Here is a 25,346-nt window from a genome sequence, read left to right on the forward strand (position 1 = left end):
ATAAAACGCAATGTGTTCGATTTTACAAACTGCATCGTATTTCATTTCTCTAACATAGTTTCTCTGTTAGATATTTCGATATCTTATACGGCGGACACCCTTTACAGTCGGCAGGAACATCAAGACCACGAAAATTCGTAACACTCACCCATGAAATTTTTATTTAACGAGATTTATCGTCTTTTTTTCTACCATTTCAATTTAAACAAACATTAAAATAGGAGTTAAATTATATGTATATATCGACTTTTTCGAATTGCCGGTATATGGGCGTGAACTTTTCGTTATTTGATACGTTCAAAAACGGCTGCTCTCGCTTTTATCGCCTTTGAGGATACGATTTTTTTGTTTTCCTTGTAATAAAAAGAGGATTATCAGGGATATACGCGTTCGGCATAAGTTACTTTTTTTTTTATAGATTTCGGCCTTTTCCATCTCTTAAACTTAAATCAATCTGTATATTAAAAATGTATTTTTTTTCAACTATTACACTATTTATATAGGATGCCTCCCGATACGTATTAATTTATGTTATAAATATCAATGAAAACCGATTTATTTGAAAATAAATTTGATGACATATGGTATTAAGTTTTCTTTTTTAATAAACTTTGTCGCCTTGCAAAAATTCTTATTATTCATTAGATGATATCATGTACGATGATTTACCGAATCATTCATCATCTTGCATTTTGATTTGTATATTAGAAACGTTCATTGATAAAATGGTGGAGTGATGGATTAATGATAAAAAATAGTAAATATCAACTTTCACGTCATTAATTGTAGAAATAATTGAAAATTTACCCGGTTAAATCAAAATTAGATCGCTACGAGTTGCATTAAGACAACCACGATCAAGAAATTTAGTCAATTCGATACAAATTTTCAAAAAAATGCGGAATGTGTAGCTGGTGAATTTTTTTGATGAATCAACATTTTTTTCTTAGCTGAAAACGGACGTTTTTACTTGATTTTTGCGCTCAAACATTGCTGTAATTATCGCTGTTGATAGTTTTTTGCTTTTCTAAAATAGTCGATGAAAATTATCACACACCTAGCAGATGGAACAGTCTATACCTTCTTTGGAGTCGAATCTCCCTTTTCAGTTCATTGTTTTGATTGTTCTTTGATTTGGGGTGTACAGTGATGGATCCTAGTTTCATCCACGATTATAAAACGTTGTAAAACATCGCCAAAGATTCGATGGAAACATCTTCAAGACGCTGTAAACAAACGCGGAGCACAGCTTTCTCATGTCCAAATTTTTAGTTTATTTGCGATGTACCACACTTTTTGGAATGCCATTTTCAGTGGACGATAATCCAGTATCCATCCAGTGGATTTTCTTCAACATTTTTGGAATATTCACTTCATTTGGTCGACCACTGCACTGCTGGTCTTCACGTACGTTCTCATTTAAACTTTGCTATCCAATATTCTTTAGCTTCTACATTGGTTGGACTAAAGCCTTTCAAATGAAAATATTGTATCACAAAACGATTACCAATTTTTTAGATGTTTACAAATTCACTGAAAACTTTCTACCAAACGAAGATTAAACAACGTACAGTCTTCAAACTTGAAACTGCATAGATTGTGGTCTAGGTTTAGGTGAAGCCAGGTACTTTTGGGACCTTCCTCGTACTAGCTGTGTATGTATAACATTGTGAATAACACTCTACGGTTTCAAAGAAAGATATTAATGGAAGACCAAGTGAAGAAAACCATAAAACAACAACGAACACAACTGAAGTAGAAAACACATTTGCGCAAGAATATTTTATATAAAAAAAATGGAATAATGGGCAGCGAATGGATAAATCAAATTCATTTTGAGCTGAGAATCAAGTTTTTTTAACTTTTTCTGTGACATTTCCCAGTATTTCACTTAGTTTCACATTACATACATTTTTATTTTCTTCAGTTTCTTATTTCTTAGTCCTTTTGATATATTAATGCATCTTAATGTTCTTGATTTTGGGTTTCTTCTGTTTCAAATTTAGTTTTTTATAATAATTTTTGAAAGACAAAATTAGACATTTCGACTTCTTTTTACATCTTCATCTTTCAAAAATTATTAAAATAAAACTGATTTTCAAACAGAAGAGACCCAAAATCAAGAACATTTAGAAAGATAAACTGAATCTCTACAGGATAATTGAATATCCTTATTCATTTCACATCTATCTTCACAGGACAATTTTACAAGTTGCTGGTTTAGAATTGCTTCTTAGTTTGCTTGTACAGATGTTACCTTTTGCACTTTACCGAAATTATTTTTGTTTGTTGCTTTTTTCGTATGTTTTTACAATATTACTGAATCCTACATCATCAATTATCATTCTCAAGGTGATAAAAACGTTTATTTCTTTCATATTCCTTTTTGGTTTAATTTGATTCCTAATTATAGAACTTCCTTTGTTAGAATCCATTTAATTTTGATTAATTAATTAATTAATTAATGATTAAACGTTGTAAAGAGCAAAAAAATCGATTTCTATACCAATCGATGACTAATTCGATCTTTAGAAAGTTTAAGAAATCTTAAAATTCAGAAATCTCAGGTCATAGTGAAAACTGGCAATTTTTAAATGAGAATTTCCAAAATTAGAAAACTTTTTTTATAATCATGTTTTTCCAGATATAAAATCAATAATCCGACATCTCTGTTTTTTTTTAAGTCAGATTATTTACAAAAATTATGAGAATTATATTCTAGATATAGGTTTTTAAAATAATTTCTGAATAAATTTGAAAAATTTCACAAAATATGCGATAAAAACTTAATTTTTTGACTATAATTTAAGTAAATAACAAAATCTAGTCATCAAATGATTTTTATTTAGCGTAACTTATGAAAATTTATAAAATTTTGAATAAATTTAAAAATTAATATCATTTAAATAGTTTCCAGTGTACAATTTTGGATATTTTATTATTTATAATGTAGAAAAAACTATTTTTGAAACAAAAATTGCAAAAAATATCACAATTCAGTCACATGACTCTATAAATAACCAATCACAATCACAGTGACTCTAGATAAATTTAAGGGTTAGTTCATATCCTCTGCTGAAGAACGAATTTATGAAAATAGTCCCAGAAGTACCTGGCCTGGCCTGGCCTAAATATCGCGGTAGTTGCTTGAAAAAGACGCCACGTTGTTTAATATTTGGTTGGCAGCCATCAATAGTGAACACTTCTTTGGTCATCATTACCATCAACCAATATAGAAGCTGAACTAGATTCCACTTTAAGTGAGAAGACCAGCAGCACAGTGGTCGACCAAATGAAGTAGAATAGAATACTTGGTAGAAGAAATGTTTAAGAAAATCCACAAAAACTGTTCCACCTGTAGTCAAGGTTTTGTGGGATGCGCGTGGTACAATTTTGAAAAAAGAAAAACTATCAGTCAGCGAAGAAATCAAGAAAAAACGGCCGCATTTGGCTAAAAACAAAGTTGTTTCATCCAGATACTGCACCAGCTAACAGATCCGTTATTGCAATATCCAAAATTGATAAATTGAAGTTTGCATGCATCGAAATCGCCAGATTTATCCCCCTTGGATTATTTTCCGTTTCTAGACTTGAAAAAATAGCTTGGTGTGCAAAGATTTTCCAACAAACAGGATATATCGAACTAATTGGATATCGTTGAGCAAAATGGGGATCAAATTGAAAAACAAAAAAAAATTTGTTGGACCAGGTACTCGTCCTCGTATAAATTGACCACTTTGTGAATCCTTGTTTACCCGGTATACATTACAAACTTCGCATCATCTAGTTTATTAATTATAAATGTTTCATAAAATATTGTCTTTTGTATTAATTCAACAATTCTTTGGTATATTCCGCCCCTCTTCCTGAATAATACAGAAGCTAGAAACCATATTGCTAGCGAGAATATCTCGTACGATGGCCTGCAGATATTTATGACACGAGACTTTATTGTTTCAAAGGGAGCAAACGTATGTAAACTAGGTTCGCGTTTACATAGATATTTTTGACTTATATATACAGTTCCCGTGGCGAATTTCCGCATGCAATGATTCCATTGCTGAATTATTTCCTGTATAAAACGCCTGAGAAATCGCCTTAATACAAAACAGTATATTTGTGGTACTTTGATTAAGCTATAAATTGTTAATATAAATCAAAATATATATTCAGATGAAACTATATATTTTGAGAAAAAACAAAGGAAATTATTTTATTTATATATCCATATCAATGGACTATTCATCCACGTAAATGTTTTTCAGGTTAATATTTAATTAGACATCCTGAAATTGCTAAATCAGGCAAATAGAGTGGACGTTCATTGATTGTTACCATAATTTTCCACTATAAATTGGAAATTAGTTTTTAGTGGTGGGATTGTGGCAAAATTAAACACCAAAATGTACTAACCTTAATATATTTCTAATCTTTCGAATATCTACGTATTCATCTACCGGGAATTAATTAGATTCATTGAAACATTTAAATTTTTATTTGTTAATACGTCAAATATGAAATAATTCAAAGTTTTCCTTGAAAATAACAAGAAAATGGAGGCAAAAGGAGGCGAAGAATTTAACTGCACATCTCCAGAGGTCATATTAATTTGATTCATTGTTACAGTAATTTTAAAGTTTCCATTATAAATTGGAAATTAATTTTTAGTGGTGGGATTGTGGCAAAATTGAACACCAAAACGTTCTAACTTTAATTTATTTCAGATCTTTTGAATATCTACGTATTCATCGACCGGGAATTAATTAGATTCATTGAAAAATGTAAATTTTTATTTGTTAATACGTTAAATATGAAATAATTCAAAGTTTTCCTTGAAAATACAAGAAAATGGATGAAAATCGAGGCGAAGAATTTAACTGCACATTTCCAGAGGTCATTAATAATTTTCTTGCAAGAATATGAAACAGCATTGATCTTTATTTTCAAATATGTGTTGAATTTTGAGTTTGACCAAGTCGTGGAAAAAAACGTCTAATAGATGACAGATTAACCTCTTCACTACCCTTCATAATTTAATCAAATCATGACTCTAGCTCAGACGGGACCGATGAAACCAGAATATACCTCCATGGTATCAACTGAAGAAGGAAGATACCGAAGACCAAGAGAGCAATTTACTGTAAAGAGCGAAGGTGGTTCCTGCATTATCTGAGGTGCAATTTCTATAGAAACACGAACCGAGCATGTGTTCATACATGACAATGCCAAAATCGTGCAAAATTACATTGCAAAAGTCGGTTTTCGGGTTATGGAGTGGCCAGTATACAGTCCTGACCTAAATCCGATGGGATTTGCTAAAAAGGAGAATTCGAGTTGGACTTTCTACCCAAAAGTCGATCCCGTTGTAATAGAGGAAGAGTGGTTTAATATCCCGAAAGAAACGATCACGAAATAGGAAAATAATGAAAACTGAAAAGTAGAAAATGTACCAATCATGGTTTTCTATCGTCTAACCTAAAAAATTAGCTAATTCTAAGGAAAACGACGACGGGGCTTATCTTAGACCAACGCTGGGAAACCCGGCGTGTTGAACAGGAGTATATACCCATGTAAGAGGCGCAAGACTTGAACGACGGGGCTTAGCTTGGGAAAACCCGGCTTTGGCAAACCAATAATGGCTTAAGCCTCTTTGAAGTCTGGGTAACTTAGACCCGGGCATTCTATAGCTACCCAAGCCTGGCTGAGCTCTGTGTAACCATCTTATAGTCATCCCAGATTCCCACCAGGTCTGGAAAATAACGGATTCCAAGCTAGGGCTAGAGTTGTACGTGGTTGAGTCAAGTCTGGACCTTTACTGGGCCCATCGTAAAATTCTATATGTATAGTAAGATTGAGAAAATTCATTAGGATTGAGGCAATTTCAATTACAATATTTTTTAATTAATAAAACCTGGGTATTCGTTATAATATTGAATGTTTCCATAACTCGAGCCATCCAACCAAATAATACGAGATTTTCAAACATCGGTTAAAGCGTGCTAATATGGGTAACGTATGGGGTGTACTTAGATGCAATAGGGAAATCTCTTCGAACGGGGGAAAACAAAATGATCAAAATTAACAAACCGAAAATGAAACCTCTTCACTGCCATATGCATTTAAACGTTTAAACGCAATCTGCGAAGCAGCCAGCGTTCATTTGTCTGCCGTTCGGAGAACACTCGATGAGTGCACTTTCATCTAAGCGAGCTATTACAGAAGAGGAGCGCAAATTGTTAATAATTGAGGGAGCGGCTTTGTTACCAGCGCCCCTATCATGTTTTTTAGGATAACTTTTCGAGCTTTGGGGTGCTTCTTATACACGTGTTCTTAGTTTTTCTCTTCTACATTACTAATAACCAACAATTACAAAAAATTATAAAATATAAAATTTTCTGTCGTTGTTATATGTTATAGAAGATTTAGTACCGCGTTTCTAAATATCCCCTTGTACAAGTAAGGGCTTTAGACGACAGATAATACGTACAAGCTTCAATCAAATGCAGCGCTCGAAGTTTACAGTATAAATATTAGTGTATATACATATCCATGAATCCACCATTTGATATAGAGCGTTAAAAAAATCTCCTAGGGAGGATTAAGGTTATTAGTTCATGCAGATGCTGTTTCAGGTCGATTATAAAAGGATCCAGTCTTTTTATAACGTTGGGAACGCTTCTTTCCACATAATATTTTGGCTTTTGTGAAGGTTAAGCTGTTTTCGCTTTCGATTTTATCATCTACTTTTTTAATATTTTTTTTTGTAGACACGTCATTTGTACCGCTGATTTTTAACGTTATATAGACAAGAAAAAGAAATTTTTCATTCAGAAAATTAGTAGTTTTGTTTCGCAATACACCTGACTAACTATTAGATTATTAGTAATTGCAAACAATGGTCAATTAGCTGATTATCTAGTTCTAAACAAAATATTTGTGATTAATTTTTAATTTCGACGTCATGATGATTCAACTTGTGAGAAATAAGACAAAAAAACTGTTAAAATCAAAATATTTCACAGGATTCAAGTTGCAAGAGGATAAAAAACTATTAAATTTTAAGTAAAAACTGTTATTTTTATTGTAATGTTCACAATTTACTAAAAACAGTAAAATCTACTTAAATGTGTTTAAAAGAGGAAAAAACGAATCAAAGATGTTGATTTGAGGTTATATTTCTGGTTTATGGATCATCGTTGGTTTCTTCAACATCGAAATCGTTGGTAATCTCTTGAAATCTGTCATCATTTGGTCAGTCAGAAATTTTTTCGAAAAATCGATACTCGTCTGGAATTTAGGCTCTCAGTTTTTCAATATCTTCCATCTTTGCAGTTTTTATTGGTACTCGACCTTGGTAAGCCTTAACACATCCTTTTAACTTACATTATCCTTCTTAACTGTGTTTTTTCCTTTTTTTCTTGTGATATTAAAATTTTTATTTGTTAATACGTCAAATATGAAAATAACAAGAAAATGGATGGAGAACGAGACGAAGAATTTAACTGCACATCTCCAGAGGTCATGAATAATTTGCTTCATTGTTACAATGATTTTATTTAAAGTTTCCACTATAAATTGGAAATTAGTTTTTAGTGGTGGGATTGTGGCAAAAGTAAACACCAAAGTGTACTAACTTTAATATATATCCGTGATATATAGATGCGCACCTTCTGCAAACGATCTGAATCTGTCAAGTACAATCAGAACTTTTTACTTTTTAATTTATGTACTGCAACTGCCGCAATATTTAAAGTAGGACTCTCAATTTCACCTGGTAAACTATTAATTAGATTCTTGCGTCTTATATCTTCTTATATCTTCTTGGGCCAAAAATTGTTTAAATAACGTACAATAAATAATCTTCAGTGCCTTCAAGTCCACTTGGTTATCGAATAGAACGTTAATATGTTTTCTGGAGAGGTTTCTATACAAACTTGAGCTCATGTTTATTGATATCAACTCTACATGAAGAATAATGAGTCGTTTTCTCATGGAGAGCATGCAATTGAGTTCAAAAATTTCCAGCTCAACTCTAATGCAAGCTTCGAACCATCTATATACCATTTAGACTTGAGGAAGATCTTTATTAACATATAATTGGAGTTAGTTAATTACCACGAGGCTTTATCATTTTTCAAAATCTTCTCCATTAATATCAATACACTCTTGCATGAGTTTGAATCAATTGACAAAGTATTTTCTCAATTCCGATCGAGGTACCTCCAAAACATGTGATTTGAAGCATCGAGATGTGTAGAAAAACGTTGACCTCTCCAAATAAGAACTGTTTGGAGGATCACTCATCGATTCGATGTTTTTACTGTTCAAAAACGTTTTTGTTTGAACTGATATGATGGAAAATGCGATTGGTTCCATTAGTTTTTTCGAAGAGGAAAGACGAAACCAAAATAAAACAATTCATTATCAATTAAGAGCTGGAAAGATGTGATTTAATAGAGAATAAATTATTTATATTTTCTTATGTATTAAATGATATTTTTAATATCGGTTCTCGTAAATAATTTCCGAGCGGCTCTGTTTTCTCAGATCAAATATCAATTTTAAAGCGGGGATTTTAATACAAAGCGACTGCTTTTCTATACTGTCACTTGTTTTTGACAGGCGCGCTGTTTCATATATCTCATCGAGAATATGAAACAGCCGAACAAGGATGATAAACGCCTGAAGTGGTGTAAACTTGAAATATAATTATCCCTAAGTGTGTTCAAACATTAATTGTTTTTTGAGTGATTGTCACTGTCTTCTTTATAACGGGGTTACTGTCTTTTAAAGGCAACAAAAAATATCTAATTAAGACGATCGCGTATTAAATGATTAATTTTTTTTTATTTTCTCAATAAAGTTTGATTATTATGTGAGGTTGCGTCTTGGAAATAGTAAATAGTAAAGTTTTTAGTTTCTTGTGGTATCTAAGCTTTACTTTTTATTTTAAGTTGGTACTACAACAAATGATCATAAAATGTGAAAGGGCAAATCCTAAGGGAATAACTGATAATTATAAAATACACTTCAATGAAGGAAAGAACGTAATTTGTATACTAATTTTGATAATATAGAATTAAGTTTTGAGATATGGTAACAATGATTTGAATATGTCAAATCTGAAAAATTGTAATCGTGAATTTTGACATTTTTAATTACTTATCTGGATTAATCGTAATCGCACTTCGGTACAGGATGAATTTATACAAGAAAAAGTCGATGCTGTCAGTTCAGGAGATCTTCAGGATGCTTCTATAGAGCCACATCTCAAATGCCTCAAATTTTTTGATCATTTGAGCTATCAAGATCCGTACTGACCAACCACACCTAACATTCCATAAATCCTATTCTGACGTGGTGGTTTAGATTTCTGTTTGCAAACGTCTGGATCCATTTGAGCGATTATGACTGACACAAAAATTGATCTTAATGGAGAAGAAGCCATATCCAAGTATAAATAAGCCTTCCCTCTCGCTAGGTCTAGCAGCATTGGACTAAATTTCGTTAGATTATGTTTAGAAGACTTGGTTCATCAAACGTTGTTTCAAATTGTCTAAAACAACCCTTTTCTTTTAATCTCATGAATCAAAATTTTCCGAGACACTCGGTAATTTAGTATTGTAATGTTTTTCGTATTTATTTACACTCTTTCTAATTCATCTAAATACTTAACTAACTCATAATAATTCACTTATTACTATCACTTAACTAAATTTAATAATTCATTTATATTTTTCGATTACTTTTCACTACGACTGTTTATTATAAACTGACTAAAATGCGCTACAGAAAATTCCTTATGTATCCAAAAGATTTCCATAAAAAAATAAATAAATGAATAGAATTTCCTAGAAATTATTTGGAAGAAATACTGTAAAAAACCGCCTGCTATGATAAAAAAAGAAACTTTAAACGTACGTTCGTCATTTATAAAAAGTAGATGAAAGGCACCGCGCGAATTCGCCGAATTTTAAGATTCCAATGTAGCAATTTCACTTCACTAGCTCTGTATATATATAACGTAATTTTTTATTACGAATGAATCATAAAATCTTCTTTTCACAAATATTTCTGACACTTCCAGATACGTCGATTCAGAAACAGATTTTAGTTTAAAACTCGTAATTATCAAATCTGCAGGAAGTCGTATCTTCAAAGTGTTAGAAAATACACCGTCGCAAATTCAATTTGAAATTAAAATAGGGTTTTGATGTCGCATCGTAGTTGGTCCCTTTTATATGAAATTCGTTCTCTTCGAATCAGAGGCGTACGAATTAGGAGTTTTGGAGAGATTTATACAGGGTGCTCCGCAAAAGAATCGGCGTATTTGGCAAAAAATTAATTTCTTTGCAACATTGACCACCCTATTGCGACAAGATCAGTGTCAACAAAAAGTGACCAGCGCGCTGAACATGACTCGATCTGATGTTTCCAGAGTCTACCGTCGTTTCCAAAGGACAGGTAACTTTAATAGAAGACGTTGCTGGGCGTGGAGATGCTGGATGACCTGCAGGTGTTCAAGCCTAACAAGAGCTTAGAGAAGTTAGAAGAGTTGCTGGACGTGGAGATGCCGGATGACCTGCAGGTGTTCAAGCCTAACAAAAGCTCAGAGAAGCTAGAAGAGTTGCTGGGCGTGGAGATGCCGGATGACCTGCAGGTGTTCAAGCCTAACAAGAGCTTAGAGAAGTTAGAAGAGTTGCTGGGCGTGGAGATGCCGGATGACCTGCAGGTGTTCAAGCATAACAAGAGCTTAGAGAAGTTAGAAGAGTTGCTGGACGTGGACATGCCGGATGACCTGCAGGTGTTCAAGCCTAACAAGAGCTCAGAGAAACTAGAAGATTTGCTGGGCGTGGAGATGCCGGATGACCTTCAGGTGTTCAAGCCTAACAAGAGTTTAGATAAGCTAAAAGAGTTGCTGGACGTGGAGATGCCCGATGACCTGCTGGTGTTTAAGTCTAGGTGTTCAGGTCTAACAATATATCAGAGAAACTAGAAGATTTGCTGTGCATGGAGATGCCCGATGACCTGCTGGTGCTTAAGTTTAGGTGTTTAGGTCTAACAATAGCTCAGAGAAACTAGAAGAGTTACTGGGCTTGGAGATGCCCAATGACCTGCAGGTGTTCAAGCCTAACAAGAGCTTAGAGAAGCTGGAAGAATTGCTGGGCGTGGATAAACGGTCAGAAGATGATTTGACGCAGCTAAACTTGAGACAAAGAGAGAAGTTAATTGGACTTACGATTAATTGGGCTTCGTTTTGATAGAAGAGCAAGAGAAAGATTCGCGCAGGGTTGTATAAAAAAGAACGTGGATTTCTGAGGATGTTCCTGAATGGTTTGGGTGGATATTACAAATGGATCGAAGTGATTTTTATTGAGCTATCTCGTTAATGCATTTATTTTGTCCATTTGGTCTGATTTCTTCAGTCTATGACCATCTTCAGAGTACAATAACATGATTTCATGCAAAAGTCAGTTATCATCTGGAATATTTCCATTTTTCTATGACAAATCGGTTGGAAATCAAAATAACAAGGGAGGTATTTACTGCAACCCTCTAATAATTTCATTACGACCTTTTTTTCGTGAATAAAATATTGATTGTTACCGTTATTTCGGGTGGTTTCTTCTCATAATCTCTTACACATTTTAAATAATCGAAGAATGTAGATATCTACGAACAACCCTATCCCTTATCAAACTGCTTTTCGCATTTAAAGTAAAACTTGGAGTTGAATTAACAATAAAGTTCATTATGGAAGTTTTCGAGTTGACTTTTTTAGACATAAAGGGTGAAAACGGACTTTACCTGACCTTATATATATACCTGATTCGATGAAGAATAGATAAATGAAAAAAATGACAAAGCCATATGAAATAGGGTGGTTGTACGGTGGTTATTTTATTAAAAATGGTTTTTTTTTGAAGAATTCCTACCCTGATTTGACAGTTTTACATGATATCGTGTGAAATTGAATTCAATACGGTTTTTATTCTCATAAATATTTTATTCTCAAGTTGTTTTTTTATATGTAAAATAAAATTAAATATTGAAAATATATTTTTCAGTTAATTAACGTCGCGATTCAGATAAATTGAATCAATAAATTAAAAAAAAGAAAACAAAAGATTTGGTACACAAAATTGATAAAAAAATAAAAAAAATTAATCATTAAGACATCATTGAATTAAACTATGTATATAGGGTGTCTGATATAAGGGAAAGCAGAGGCATAAATATGCTCAAGATTTGATTGGGGGTATAATTCGTATGGGGATGTACTTTTGCAGATGATATAATGATCATACAAGAAAACTGGGACAAATACTGACAAGAAATGCAATGAAGTATATTAAACAAGGGGTTGAATAATTCTAATAAACAACTATGACAGTGTTAAAAGCTATTTACAGATCAATTATTATGATCAATCTTTAGTAGGAATAAATTACTTTAAAAAAGGGACTGAAAAATTGAAAAAAAGTGTCAGTTGAGAAATTTTGGGCAAAAAAGCGATGAAAAATGAAGATCACGAGCAATATGGGACAAAATTCGAGAAAATTTTTTTTATAAAGAACGAAGGATCATGAATCAAGACGATTTTTTTTTATTTCTCAATAGAAATAATTCGCGTATATCTATGATTCATAGACGGATCTATCTTATAAAAAAAGAACAATAAATAACGACGAAAGTCAGTGGAATATGAAAATTATTAATGTGTACCATATTTTCACCCCCAACTTACGTTTAAAATATTAGGGTCGGCATCTTGTTAGCATATATCTGTATTAGAGTTGTATATATGAAAAAATCTGTTTATTGATGTCACTTTTTATATCCTGCATACTCTATTCGTCATAAACAACAATTACTCAAAGAATTTAACACATACGAGGGATATTTGAATATATATTGTTAATTTCTACCCTATTTTACAAAAAACAAATCAATTAAAGAAAACAAAAAAAAGTTACATAAATATTATCCTTCACAAGAAATGATTTGTAAGTGGTTTTTTAAATAGTAATACGGCTGTTGGTGCAGTATAGTAAAAAAATCTTGAGAAAAACAAAAAGAGGTTATGTTTCAAGGACCCAGGACCTCAACCAAACTGTAAAATACATTTAAATATGGTTGCTTGGTAAAGTGCAGTTGCTGGTCTATGGACCCTACTGGAGCTCAACGATTGATAAGACGGAAGAACTAGAAAATTGGACAGCTAATTGTCGTGGATCAATGAGATCACTGATCATAATGAAGATCCAGGATCAGCAAAAATACTTTTTGTACAATTCGATGAATCCTAAATGTTAAACCAGATGAATGAACGACGTTTCATTGAGAAGAAGAGGGAATGGAAAGAAGGGAAGGAAATGGATAGAAGAGGTAAGATCAGATTCGAGATGAGTTGGATTAACTTAATGGAGAGGAAATTTATAATAATATAAACAAATATATAAGTGCCGGGCACCCCAATGTCGTTAAATAATAATAAATGGTTACCAGGTAAGTACATGGAACCTTTATCTGTCTATAAATATGTATAAAATAGAAATTAAATAAACAACAGATAGTAGCGTCAAATGATATGGTGTAAAATATCTTCGTCAATAAATTCCTCTATTGAAGTGCGACAGATCGGCACCACCGGTTTCAAAATTCCAAAAAATTTCTATTTGATTCAAATATTTGATGTGTATACGTAGATAAGGATGATTCGCGGAAATTTTTGTTGTCAATAATGGGATACAGTCCTTTGTCCATGTTATGAATGAAATATGAAAAAATTAAATTACAAACTAGTAGAAACATTTGATCGAGAAATTTAGTGAAATATTCAATAACTTTGAACGAGAACATTTTCTTAATAAATTAGTAGGTAAATTTTGGGGACATGGTCCCCATAGTTCTAGGTTCTATGGGGTCACTTCAAAGTATCAAATTTTATCGCTATGAACATTTATGATCTAATAAAGGCATTTGATCAAAAAATTGAGTGAAATAGTCAATAACTTTGAACAAGAACATTTTTTTAATAAATTTGTAGGTAAATTATGCGGACATAGTCTTCTAAATTCTATGGGGTCTCTTCAAAGTATCAAATTTTGTCGCTATGAACATCTATTGATCTAATAAAGGCATTTGCTCAGAAAATTTAGTAAAATATTCAATAACTTTGAACAAAAACATTCTTTTAATAAATTAGTAGGTAAATTATGGGGACATGGTCTTATAGGTTCTATGGAATCTCTTAAAAGGATCAAATTATGTTGCTGTTAACATCTATAGATCTAATACAGGCATTTGATCAAAAAGTTTAGTAAAATATTTAATAACCTTAAACGAGAACATTTTCTTAATAAATTAGTAGGTAAATGATGGGGACATGGTCTTCTGAATTCTATGTGGTCTCTTCAAATTATCAAATTTTGTCGCTATGAACATCTATTGATCTAATAAAAGCATTTGATCAAAAAATTTAGTGAAATAGTCAATAACTTTGACAAGAACATTTTCTTAATAAATTTGTAGGTAAATTATGCGGTCATGGTCTTCTAAATTCTATGGAGTCTCTTCAAAATATCAAATTTTGTTGCTATGAACATCTATTGATCTAATAAAGGCATTTGCTCAGAAAATTTAGTAAAATATTCAATAACTTTGAACAAAAACATTCTTTTAATAAATTAGTAGGTAAATTATGGGGACATGGTCTTATAGGTTCTATGGAATCTCTTAAAAGGATCAAATTATGTTGCTGTTAACATCTATAGATCTAATACAGGCATTTGATCAAAAAGTTTAGTAAAATATTTAATAACCTTAAACGAGAACATTTTCTTAATAAATTAGTAGGTAAATGATGGGGACATGGTCTTCTGAATTCTATGTGGTCTCTTCAAATTATCAAATTTTGTCGCTATGAACATCTATTGATCTAATAAAAGCATTTGATCAAAAAATTGAGTGAAATAGTCAATAACTTTGAACAAGAACATTTTTTTAATAAATTTGTAGGTAAATTATGCGGACATAGTCTTCTAAATTCTATGGGGTCTCTTCAAAGTATCAAATTTTGTCGCTATGAACATCTATTGATCTAATAAAGGCATTTGCTCAGAAAATTTAGTAAAATAGTCAATAAATTTGAATGAGAACATTTTCTTAATAAATTAGTAGGTAAATGATGGGGACATGGTCTTCTGAATTCTATGTGGTCTCTTCAAATTATCAAATTTTGTCGCTATGAACATCTATTGATCTAATAAAAGCATTTGATCAAAAAATTTAGTGAAATAGTCAATAACTTTGACAAGAACATTTTCTTAATAAATTTGTAGGTAAATTATGCGGACATGGTCTTCTAAATTCTATGGAGTCTCTTCAAAATATCAAATTTTGTTGCTATGAACATCTATTGATCTAATAAAGGCATTTGCTCAGAAAATTTAGTAAAATAGTCAATAAATTTGAATGAGAACATTTTCTTAATAAATTAGTAGGTAAATGATGGGGACATGGTCTTCTAAATTCTATGGGGTCTCTTCAAAGTATCAAATTTTGTTAATGTAAACATCTATTGATCTTATAGAGGCATTTGATCAAAAAGTTCAGTAAAATATTCAATAACCTCGAACAAAAACATTTTTTTAATAGATTAGTAGTTAAATTATGGGGACATGGTCATCTAGGTTCTTTGGGGTCCCTTAAAAGTATCAAATTTTGTTGCTATGAACACCTATTGATCCAATAAAGGTATTTGATAAACAAATTTAGTAAAATATTGAACAAAAACATTTTTTTAATGAATTGGTAGGTAAATTATGGGGACATCGTCTTCTATGTTCCTCGGGATTCCTTCAAAGTAATTCAGTTTGTAGCTATCTAATTTCATAAAAAATTTAGTAAAACTAAATTCCGCCTCCTCTGAGTCAATAATATCTGGTTTATCTTATTTCTCCGGAGCCTTAAGAACATCAGGAGTACTAAAAACGTCATGAAGTGCTAAATATTAGACTACATTGTTTTATGTTTGCTTTTGAAATCTCAAAATATTTGTAAGCAAAAATAACAATCATCAACATGACTTTTAACACTCCAAACTTTATAGCCATCTTACTAAAGTACTAGAGCAAGCGGAATAGTATTTTTTGGAGCTCCACGTTTATTCTTGATCCTTTAAACCTGAAAAATAAATAACTAGTAGACTGATCTTCCAATAAGCTACTGATTGCTCTTAAACTCGATTCGATCATCTGATTTTTTATAGAAACATCGAGAATCAAAAGTATTATAAACTATAAAATATAATGTATGGTGAAATTTGTAAATTAGTTAGGTTATTACCTTTATTTGAAGCACTAGAGTGTTGTGATGTGAATGGGTGATATCTTCACATTCCCTCATCTTTAAAAAGTTCAGGAACATCATGAAAATTGATAAAACAGACGATAAAAGAAAATTTTAATGTTTACTGTCTAATTAACATCAAAGAGACCTAAACCAGTGAAGAAAAATTTTTGGAAAATGTAAATGTTGATATATTTTTAATATATTAGTTATTATGTAATCTGCAGGAGTTTCTGACTAAATTCATAGTCGCTTTCTAATTTTCTTTTTAATATCGTTATCAGAAGATACTAAGGTACTAATTTAAAAAACGCTCTGTATATAATAACCGTTTCGTGGAGTTCAACCGATATATCTAAGAATAAGAATAAGCGCCCCACCCCGAAAAAGTATTCCCCAATTAATGATTCGCCCGAAGAAAAAGAAAAAATCAAACTGTGCATACAAAAACGAAAACACTATGGGCGCACTTCAGATTTTTAAAGATCAACGAGTCAGAGTCTAACATATATAATTAGTGAAGTCCCTCGTATGATGAATATGTGACACAAAAGGTGCGCGGAAGTTCTTTATTCGACGTAAAGAAAGCGGAATTCAATACGATCAAGATCAAGTCAGATCGTTGCGGCATAAGCTACAATGCTGCCTCTCCCGATATATATTTATAAAATGTATTCGAAGGGGGAGACCAAACTACTTATTACTTTTTTCTTTTCGCTTTCGTCTAACGAACTTTTGACTACTAACGTGATTTATTTATATCGCTTCCACTCCTAATATCATCACATATGAATTTGAATTTTTTCAAGGGGTCCTAAAACATCAATCTTCTAATACTCATCCAAATGTTTGGAAAAGATTCGAAAACAATTTACCTTCCAGTGGTATGCAGGTTCTTGAACTAAAAAATTCTTCAGTACATCTACAGCTGTTCGTGTTATTTTCAGCATTCTGCAGTAGGACCACATCATACAGGCTTCTAGTCTTGTAATATACTACAAAGAAGCTTCTCAATTTTTATAAAAAGTCCACGTGTACACAGGTGATGATATCCATCGACTTTTTCCAGACTTTCGTTATTTTTGTATTCAAACTTCTTAACTTTGAGGGAAGTTATTCAACATGTTTTTAGAGATATTTTACGTTGACTCCACTTTCTAATTTGATTCTCAATCCACGTGTACACAGGTAGTGATATCCGTCGACTCTTTCTAGTATTTCGTTCATCGGGAGCTTGATTTTTGTATTCAAACTTCTTAACTTTGTGGAAAGTTATTCAACATGTTTTTAGAGAGATTTTACGATGACTCCACTTTCTAATTTGATTCTCAATCCACGTGTACACAGGTAGTGATATCCGTCGACTCTTTCTAGTATTTCGTTCATCGAGAACTTGCTTTTTGTATTAAAACTTCTTGACTTTGAGGAATACTATTCAACTGTTTTTAGAGAGATTTTACGACGACTCCACTTTCTAATTTGATTCTCAATCCACGTGTACACAGGTAGTAATATCCTTCGACTCTTTCTAGTATTTCGTTCATCGAGAGCTTGATTTTTGTATTCAAACTTCTTAACTTTGAGGGAAGTTATTCAACATGTTTTTAGAGAGATTTTACGATGACTCCACTTTCTAATTTGATTCTCAATCCACGTGTACACAGGTAGTGATATCCGTCGACTGTTTCTAGTATTTCTTTCATCGAGAGCTTGATTTTTGTATTCAAACTTCTTAACTTTGTGGAAAGTTATTCAACATGTTTTTAGAGAGATTTTACGATGACTCCACTTTCTAATTTGATTCTCAATCCACGTGTACACAGGTAGTGATATCCGTCGACTCTTTCTAGTATTTCGTTCATCGAGAACTTGCTTTTTGTATTAAAACTTCTTGACTTTGAGGAATACTATTCAACTGTTTTTAGAGAGATTTTACGACGACTCCACTTTCTAATTTGATTCTCAATCCACGTGTACACAGGTAGTAATATCCTTCGACTCTTTCTAGTATTTCGTTCATCGAGAGCTTGATTTTTGTATTCAAACTTCTTAACTTTGAGGGAAGTTATTCAACATGTTTTTAGAGAGATTTTACGATGACTCCACTTTCTAATTTGATTCTCAATCCACGTGTACACAGGTAGTGATATCCGTCGACTGTTTCTAGTATTTCTTTCATCGAGAGCTTGATTTTTGTATTAAAAGTTCTTAACTTTGAGGGACGTTATTCAACATGTTTTTAAAAAGATTTTACGATGACTCCACTTTCTAATTTGATTCTCAATCCACGTGTACACAGGTAGTGATATCCGTCGACTCTTTCTAGTATTTCGTTCATCGAGAACTTGCTTTTTGTATTAAAACTTCTTGACTTTGAGGAACACTATTCAACTGTTTTTAGAGAGATTTTACGACGACTCCACTTTCTAATTTGATTCTCAATCCACGTGTACACAGGTAGTAATATCCTTCGACTCTTTCTAGTATTTCGTTCATCGAGAGCTTGATTTTTGTATTCAAACTTCTTAACTTTGAGGGAAGTTATTCAACATGTTTTTAGAGAGATTTTACGATGACTCCACTTTCTAATTTGATTCTCAATCCACGTGTACACAGGTAGTGATATCCGTCGACTGTTTCTAGTATTTCTTTCATCGAGAGCTTGATTTTTGTATTAAAAGTTCTTAACTTTGAGGGACGTTATTCAACATGTTTTTAAAAAGATTTTACGATGACTCCACTTTCTAATTTGATTCTCAATCCACGTGTACACAGGTAGTGATATCCTTCGACTGTTTCTAGTATTTCTTTCATCGAGAGCTTGCTTTTTGTATTAAAACTTCTTGACTTTGAGGAACACTATTCAACATGTTTTTAGAGAGATTTTACGATGACTCCACTTACTAATTTGATTCTCAATCCACGTGTACACAGGTAGTGATATCCGTCGACTGTTTCTAGTATTTCTTTCATCGAGAGCTTGATTTTTGTATTAAAAGTTCTTAACTTTGAGGGACGTTATTCAACATGTTTTTAAAAAGATTTTACGATGACTCCACTTTCTAATTTGATTCTCAATCCACGTGTACACAGGTAGTGATATCCGTCGACTCTTTCTAGTATTTCGTTCATCGAGAACTTGCTTTTTGTATTAAAACTTCTTGACTTTGAGGAACACTATTCAACATGTTTTTAGAGAGATTTTACGATGACTCCACTTACTAATTTGATTCTCAATCCACGTGTACACAGGTAGTTATATCCATCGACTCTTTCTTGATTCTCTATCGACTTTAATTTGACCTGTACTCATATTTCAACGAATTAAGTCGGAAATATTCAGGTTTAGTTAAATGAAAGCGGAATTATCTGCCTGGTGATATAACTGAGTACAAGGGTTGCTACTTAGGACAAATATCCCATTCCTATGGAGGTACCTTCAAAAAATGCATCAACCTCTTCTTCAGGTATAGAAACAAGGACTATACGGTGGATGATCCATCAATTTGATATCTTGACTGGTTAAAAACGTTTTTATTTGAACTGATATGTTAGAGCTTGCATCGTCGTGGTGAAAAATGATTTACCTTCTGAGTTTGGTTTTCCTGATTTTATCAAACGCTTCAGGGAAACAAATTCTTAAGACCGTTCTACGTTGCTTCGAAGTAGTTCCTACTCCAACAATTGGATTTGGTGCGTCTTGGAAGGCTCATACAATCGATTTTTGTTTAGTTCAGCACAGATCCTTGTTATGATCTTATGGACATATTTTGTAGAACTGCAATCGAATATTTTCAGCATTTCTTTGTGCCAATCGGCACTATAGTCAAATTACCAGCCAAATTTTCATATATGCGAGTGTCAATAATCTCAAGGTATATCACATGACATCTTGGAATATCAGTTTACGATATTTTCTGGCACAACAGTCGATTTTGGTAGCTAAAGATGTTGCTTCATGACCAAAAGTTGAAGCGAGTTGACTTGTACTTTGCTTTTGGTTTAATAATGAAAAAATCATCCCTACGTGTGGAAAATCAAGATTATACATTTGTATTACATATTTTAGGTTTCTATCAATAATTTGATCAAAAAAGCTCGACCCACATCTCGTAGAATGACTGAATTAGCAAATTATCAAAAATTTTGATTTCAAGAAAGATATCCAGTAAAAAATAAGCATAGATGTCGGAAGATATGAATTAGTTAAACCTCTTCTATCCAAAATTCAATAAAGACTTTTAGAGTGCCCAATTAACTTCTCTATATTCACTTAAACCTTTCTCATTACCAGTTCAAACTTTTCCTTCTTTCATGATTGACTTTCTCTGTGCTAACTCAAACTTTGACACCAGTGACAATTAGTCAAAGAGGTCTAAAGTTTTTTTTATGAATTAGAGAGTAAATACTTCCATTCCCAAATATATAGTTCCACAAAGTCCTCGATGGTATCAGTTTTTTAATTTTTTTAACTTCCACCAGTACAAGATACTTAATTTTTTTTTTAAATTTCTTTAATATCGTAAATTTCGTATGATTGAGAATACGTTAACTTTTTTTTTTCGAGAGACAATTGGTACATCCTGTACACAATATATTCGCAAAAATTTCGATAATTTTGAAAGCGAAGCTCATGGGATATAACACATTAAATATTTATGGCGAATAGTTTGAATAAGGACTCATATTAAGTCAAAAATAAATGGAAATATAACTTACCGTTCCATATAAAAAAAGGACCTGAAACAAAATAATAATGGATATTATACATAGATTTTCGTTAAAACAGGATAATAAGGAAACAAGTTGAACTCCAGGTAGACCGTGTTTAAAATTATGTTTATAATTTATTGTAAACAGACGTTAAATATTTTTTAGAACAAAATATTGTTGATCATTTTTATGATCATTTTCAACACATCCTGATGTATTTAAACTTCGTTTAGCACCTTCAGATTTATTCTAAACGATTGAAGACGATAATAAATATTTTTGATTAAGAAATAAAAATGTTGAAATGTATTTTAGACCATTTGAATGAATCAGGTTCAATTTAAACTTTGTACAACAATAATACGAATAAATTATCTGATTATCCTTTTTTATCCTTAATATTAGAGTAAGAAAGATTTTTCCTTTGTCCCTAAAACTTCCCAAAACGTCCAAGAAACGTGGAATGGTCAATTCTGGATGATGTACTATTATTTATATGCTAGAAGTGTTCGAAAATCAATTTTTAATAATTTTATTTTGTTCAAGCTCAATTTGAGTCATTTTTCAAAACAATTTGACTGAACGATTGTTCGAGTTCTACTATAATAAAATGTATCGACGTAGCAAGTTGAAACTTGATGTTCAGCTTGTTGAAATTAGTTTAAAAATGTCATAGAAACGTCAATTGTCATTAGCGACACTTGATTTTTTAATTTTTTGATCCTCGTAAGTCACAATCCCATTGGGTACTCAAGAAATAAATTTGCAGGCCTTTATATAATACGTATATCATAAAATTTTCGATTATATCTAACTAGCAGGTAAATTATTCAACATTTTGTGAAGCAAAAATTTTTCGTTACGTTTAGTTCAAAGATATAGACTCTACGCCTCAAATGAATCAATCTTCAACTTGATAAGATCACTTTGTATTATAGTGTGAACTGTTAGTGTGGAGAAATGACCAAATTTAAATGCAATGGTTCCCTAACTTTAAAACGCGTTTAGATAAGCCATGGCCATCTATTTTTCCGATTCTTTTGTCGATGGAAATGGAGATCGGACTCCTATCCTATCTGTTACTTAGGAGAGAAAATAAATTTAAAAACTTCGGGTAGAAACTGATGGTATACAAAGATAATTAAAAGGTTTTTACTACGTGTGACTGACACACAGATAGCGTTACAATTGTCAAATCCATATGAAGTTTATGAAGCATTAACTGTCAAAAGACTATGTGTCAAATTTCATGACGTTTCGATTAGACAGTAAAAAGTGAAGCTAATTTAAGTGAAGCTACTTTCGTTATTTTTAAAACAATGATTTTATCATTGTTTCTTGATCAAAAATGCTCAGAAATTGCTTCAAAAGTATTATCCATCGAAAAGAATCATTTATTGTTTTGCTGAATTTAAACGTGGTCGGACAGACACCGATGATGGTGAAAGTTCTGGTGGTCGTCCAATTGAAGTGATTTCTCCAGAAAACATCATCAACGATCAACATCTGCGTGGGCTGCAGACCTTGAACTACGTCCCAAAGCTGAGAAGGTTATGACTTCAGTATTTTGGGTCTATTAACTCCAAAAGGGAATACTACAAAGAGTTGTTGGATCGAAGATCGAAGAAAAAACTACTGTTTGTTTCGCCAAGACAATACACTGATTCATAAGCCGATGGTTTCCTCGTCCACTATATTGTCCAGATCTGACCTCCAGAGACCACTAGTCATTGAAATAATTGTATTGTTTTTGTAGAAGACTACATTGATTAATAAAATCGTTTTTTGGGCAAAAAATGTGTTTTTCTTAATTAGTCACAAGAATACTTCAAAGAATTCCTGAATGGAGAAGACGAAAGTGAAAAAAACGTACAAGATGACGCAGATCTTGAAGAAGAAATACAAAATGTAATAGCTAGTACGTGACGATTTTTAATTTATTGATCTAGGAAAAGTATTCGATACAAAAGAGGATATTAGAGCAGAGAGAAATTAAAAATTTTCGTAGTTTATTTTCAATATCTCTTTTGGATTCGAAGTTTTTCCCATGCAAGAATTTCGCCTTGGATCCGGACTGAATGTTAAATTTAACATTTTTTTTGTTCCCACGACTTTTTTGGGACTTTAGGACTTTTCAATGAAGTCTAGACAATTTTTCATATTATATCAAAAAGTGATAAAAAATTAGAGACTAGTTTATGAAAACTAAAATTATTTATCAAACACTTTCATAGGACTGAATTTCGAATTATTAATTAAACTAAGATTCTTGAAGAAAAGTTTAAAAATCAAGCGAATCACCCTGATTTTAACGTAGAATTGCTAAATAAAATTACAAGCGACATTACCAACCTCAGTCTGATATTGATCTAGAAAAATTCCTCAGTGATTGCACTCAGAAAAATGCGACGACGTCGACTAGGACGCCTGAATGTTTTCAAAGCGTCCGGATAGCATCGCCGGGGCTTGCAAGGGTCGGACTCGACAGACGCGTTGGATTTTATATACGTCTGACAGTTGACAGCTGACATTAACCTACTTCTTGTTATATTATTATGATAATTTCAACTAACGCGTGTTTTTTTTTTTGACATACAATATGATAAAATTTGATTCTTTGACGCAACAACAGCTACAGAAATAACCAAAAATTGAAGGACATTGAGGATCCTCGTCAACAAAATTTGATAGAATCACAAAAGTCTTACTGCAGCTACTAAAACACTGACAGATGCGCTTTGCTTCATCGGGAGTTAAGAATATTTCCCATTCCGATTGAGGTACCTCCAAAACTTGTCAATTGACGCAACAACAGCTACAGAAATAACCAAAAATTGAAGGAATTTAACGAACCTCTTCAACAAAATTTGATAAAATCGACAAATTTCTTACTGCAGCTACTAAAACACTCACAGATGCGTTAAGCTCCATCGGGAACTAAGAATATTTCCCATTCCGATTGAGCTACCTCCAAAAAATGTCATTTGATACAACAACAGCTGCAGAAATAACCAAAAATTGAAGGACATTGAGGATCCTCGTCAACAAAATTTGATAGAATCACAAAAGTCTTACTGCAGCTACTAAAACACTGACAGATGCGCTTTGCTTCATCGGGAGTTAAGAATATTTCCCATTCCGATTGAGGTACCTCCAAAACTTGTCAATTGACGCAACAACAGCTACAGAAATAACCAAAAATTGAAGGAATTTGAGGAACCTCGTCAAAAAAATTTGATAAAATCCACAAATTTCTTACTGCAGCTACTAAAACACTCACAGATGCGTTAAGCTCCATCGGAAGTCAAGAATATTTCCCAGTCCGATTGAGCTACCTCCAAAACAAGTGATTAGAAAAATACCAGCTGTAGAACTTTGACCACGCCAAACAAAGACTTTTCATATCAACTTGATGTTTTGATTGTTCAAAAACCTTTTTATTTGAACTGATGTTTAAGAGCTCGTATTGTTGTTGTGGAGATTCGTCTTCAGCGGTTGGTTTCCCTGATTTTTTCGCTGTCTCCTGTACGTTTGGCCCTCTTCTTAGATCTTTCTGGTAAACTCAACTTCAACTCTCGTACCACGTCTTTGGTGGTCTGCGTGAGTTCGGTCTCAGAGTTTTAGCCAACTCTGCCCATCTTTCTTTCTACGTGATCCCTCCAGAATCCTTTTCGATGTGCCATTCAGAATTGGGTTAATTCTGAATGGTATATCAGCATATGATTTCCTACCAGAAGTGTTCTGGGGGACTCTACAGTCCAGGTTTCATCTCTAAAAGTGGAAGCGAGTTGGTTTAATCAACGTATGTTTCAAATACATTTAAACGAAACTCGTATGACAACAAGTTTTGAGTATTTTGACTATAAAAAATGTCAAACTTAATATGTCATATTCATAACATTGTCTGACAATCTAATATTGTAATAGGACGAAAATTTAAATGAATTAATTGATTTTGATTGATAATTTTATTGATTTAAATAAAAAATTGCGCAATAATCAGTATTAAAACATGGCGTTCATTTTTATAGATAAACGAGACAAAAATATCTATGCAATTCTCTATTATACATCAAATTATATTTAATCTGTTCTGAGACGCAGCATTCAAAATAATCCTTTTCTATTTATACGTTTGATAGGATTCTCGCCCCCACCAAAGCTTCGATCTTCGAGTTAATAAAGTAGTTGTCAGACTTGACGACGAACTGTCTTATACCCAGTAGACGATGGGTCGTTGTTTGCGAGTAGTGGGGTTATTTTATCCTGTAGGATAGACC

At 32.4% G+C, this 25,346-nt stretch overlaps 1 protein-coding gene across 3 annotated transcripts in view; it reads left to right on the forward strand.

The window, feature by feature from the left end:
* The window catches only part of LOC130445774 (histone-lysine N-methyltransferase MECOM-like), a 107,984-nt gene that overhangs the window by 22,400 nt on the left and 60,238 nt on the right, over positions 1-25,346 (forward strand). The gene's annotated exons all lie outside the window — the stretch shown is intronic.

The sequence above is a fragment of the Diorhabda sublineata genome, chromosome 6 (assembly GCF_026230105.1).
Source record: "Diorhabda sublineata isolate icDioSubl1.1 chromosome 6, icDioSubl1.1, whole genome shotgun sequence".
Classification (NCBI taxonomy): Eukaryota; Metazoa; Arthropoda; class Insecta; order Coleoptera; family Chrysomelidae; genus Diorhabda; species Diorhabda sublineata.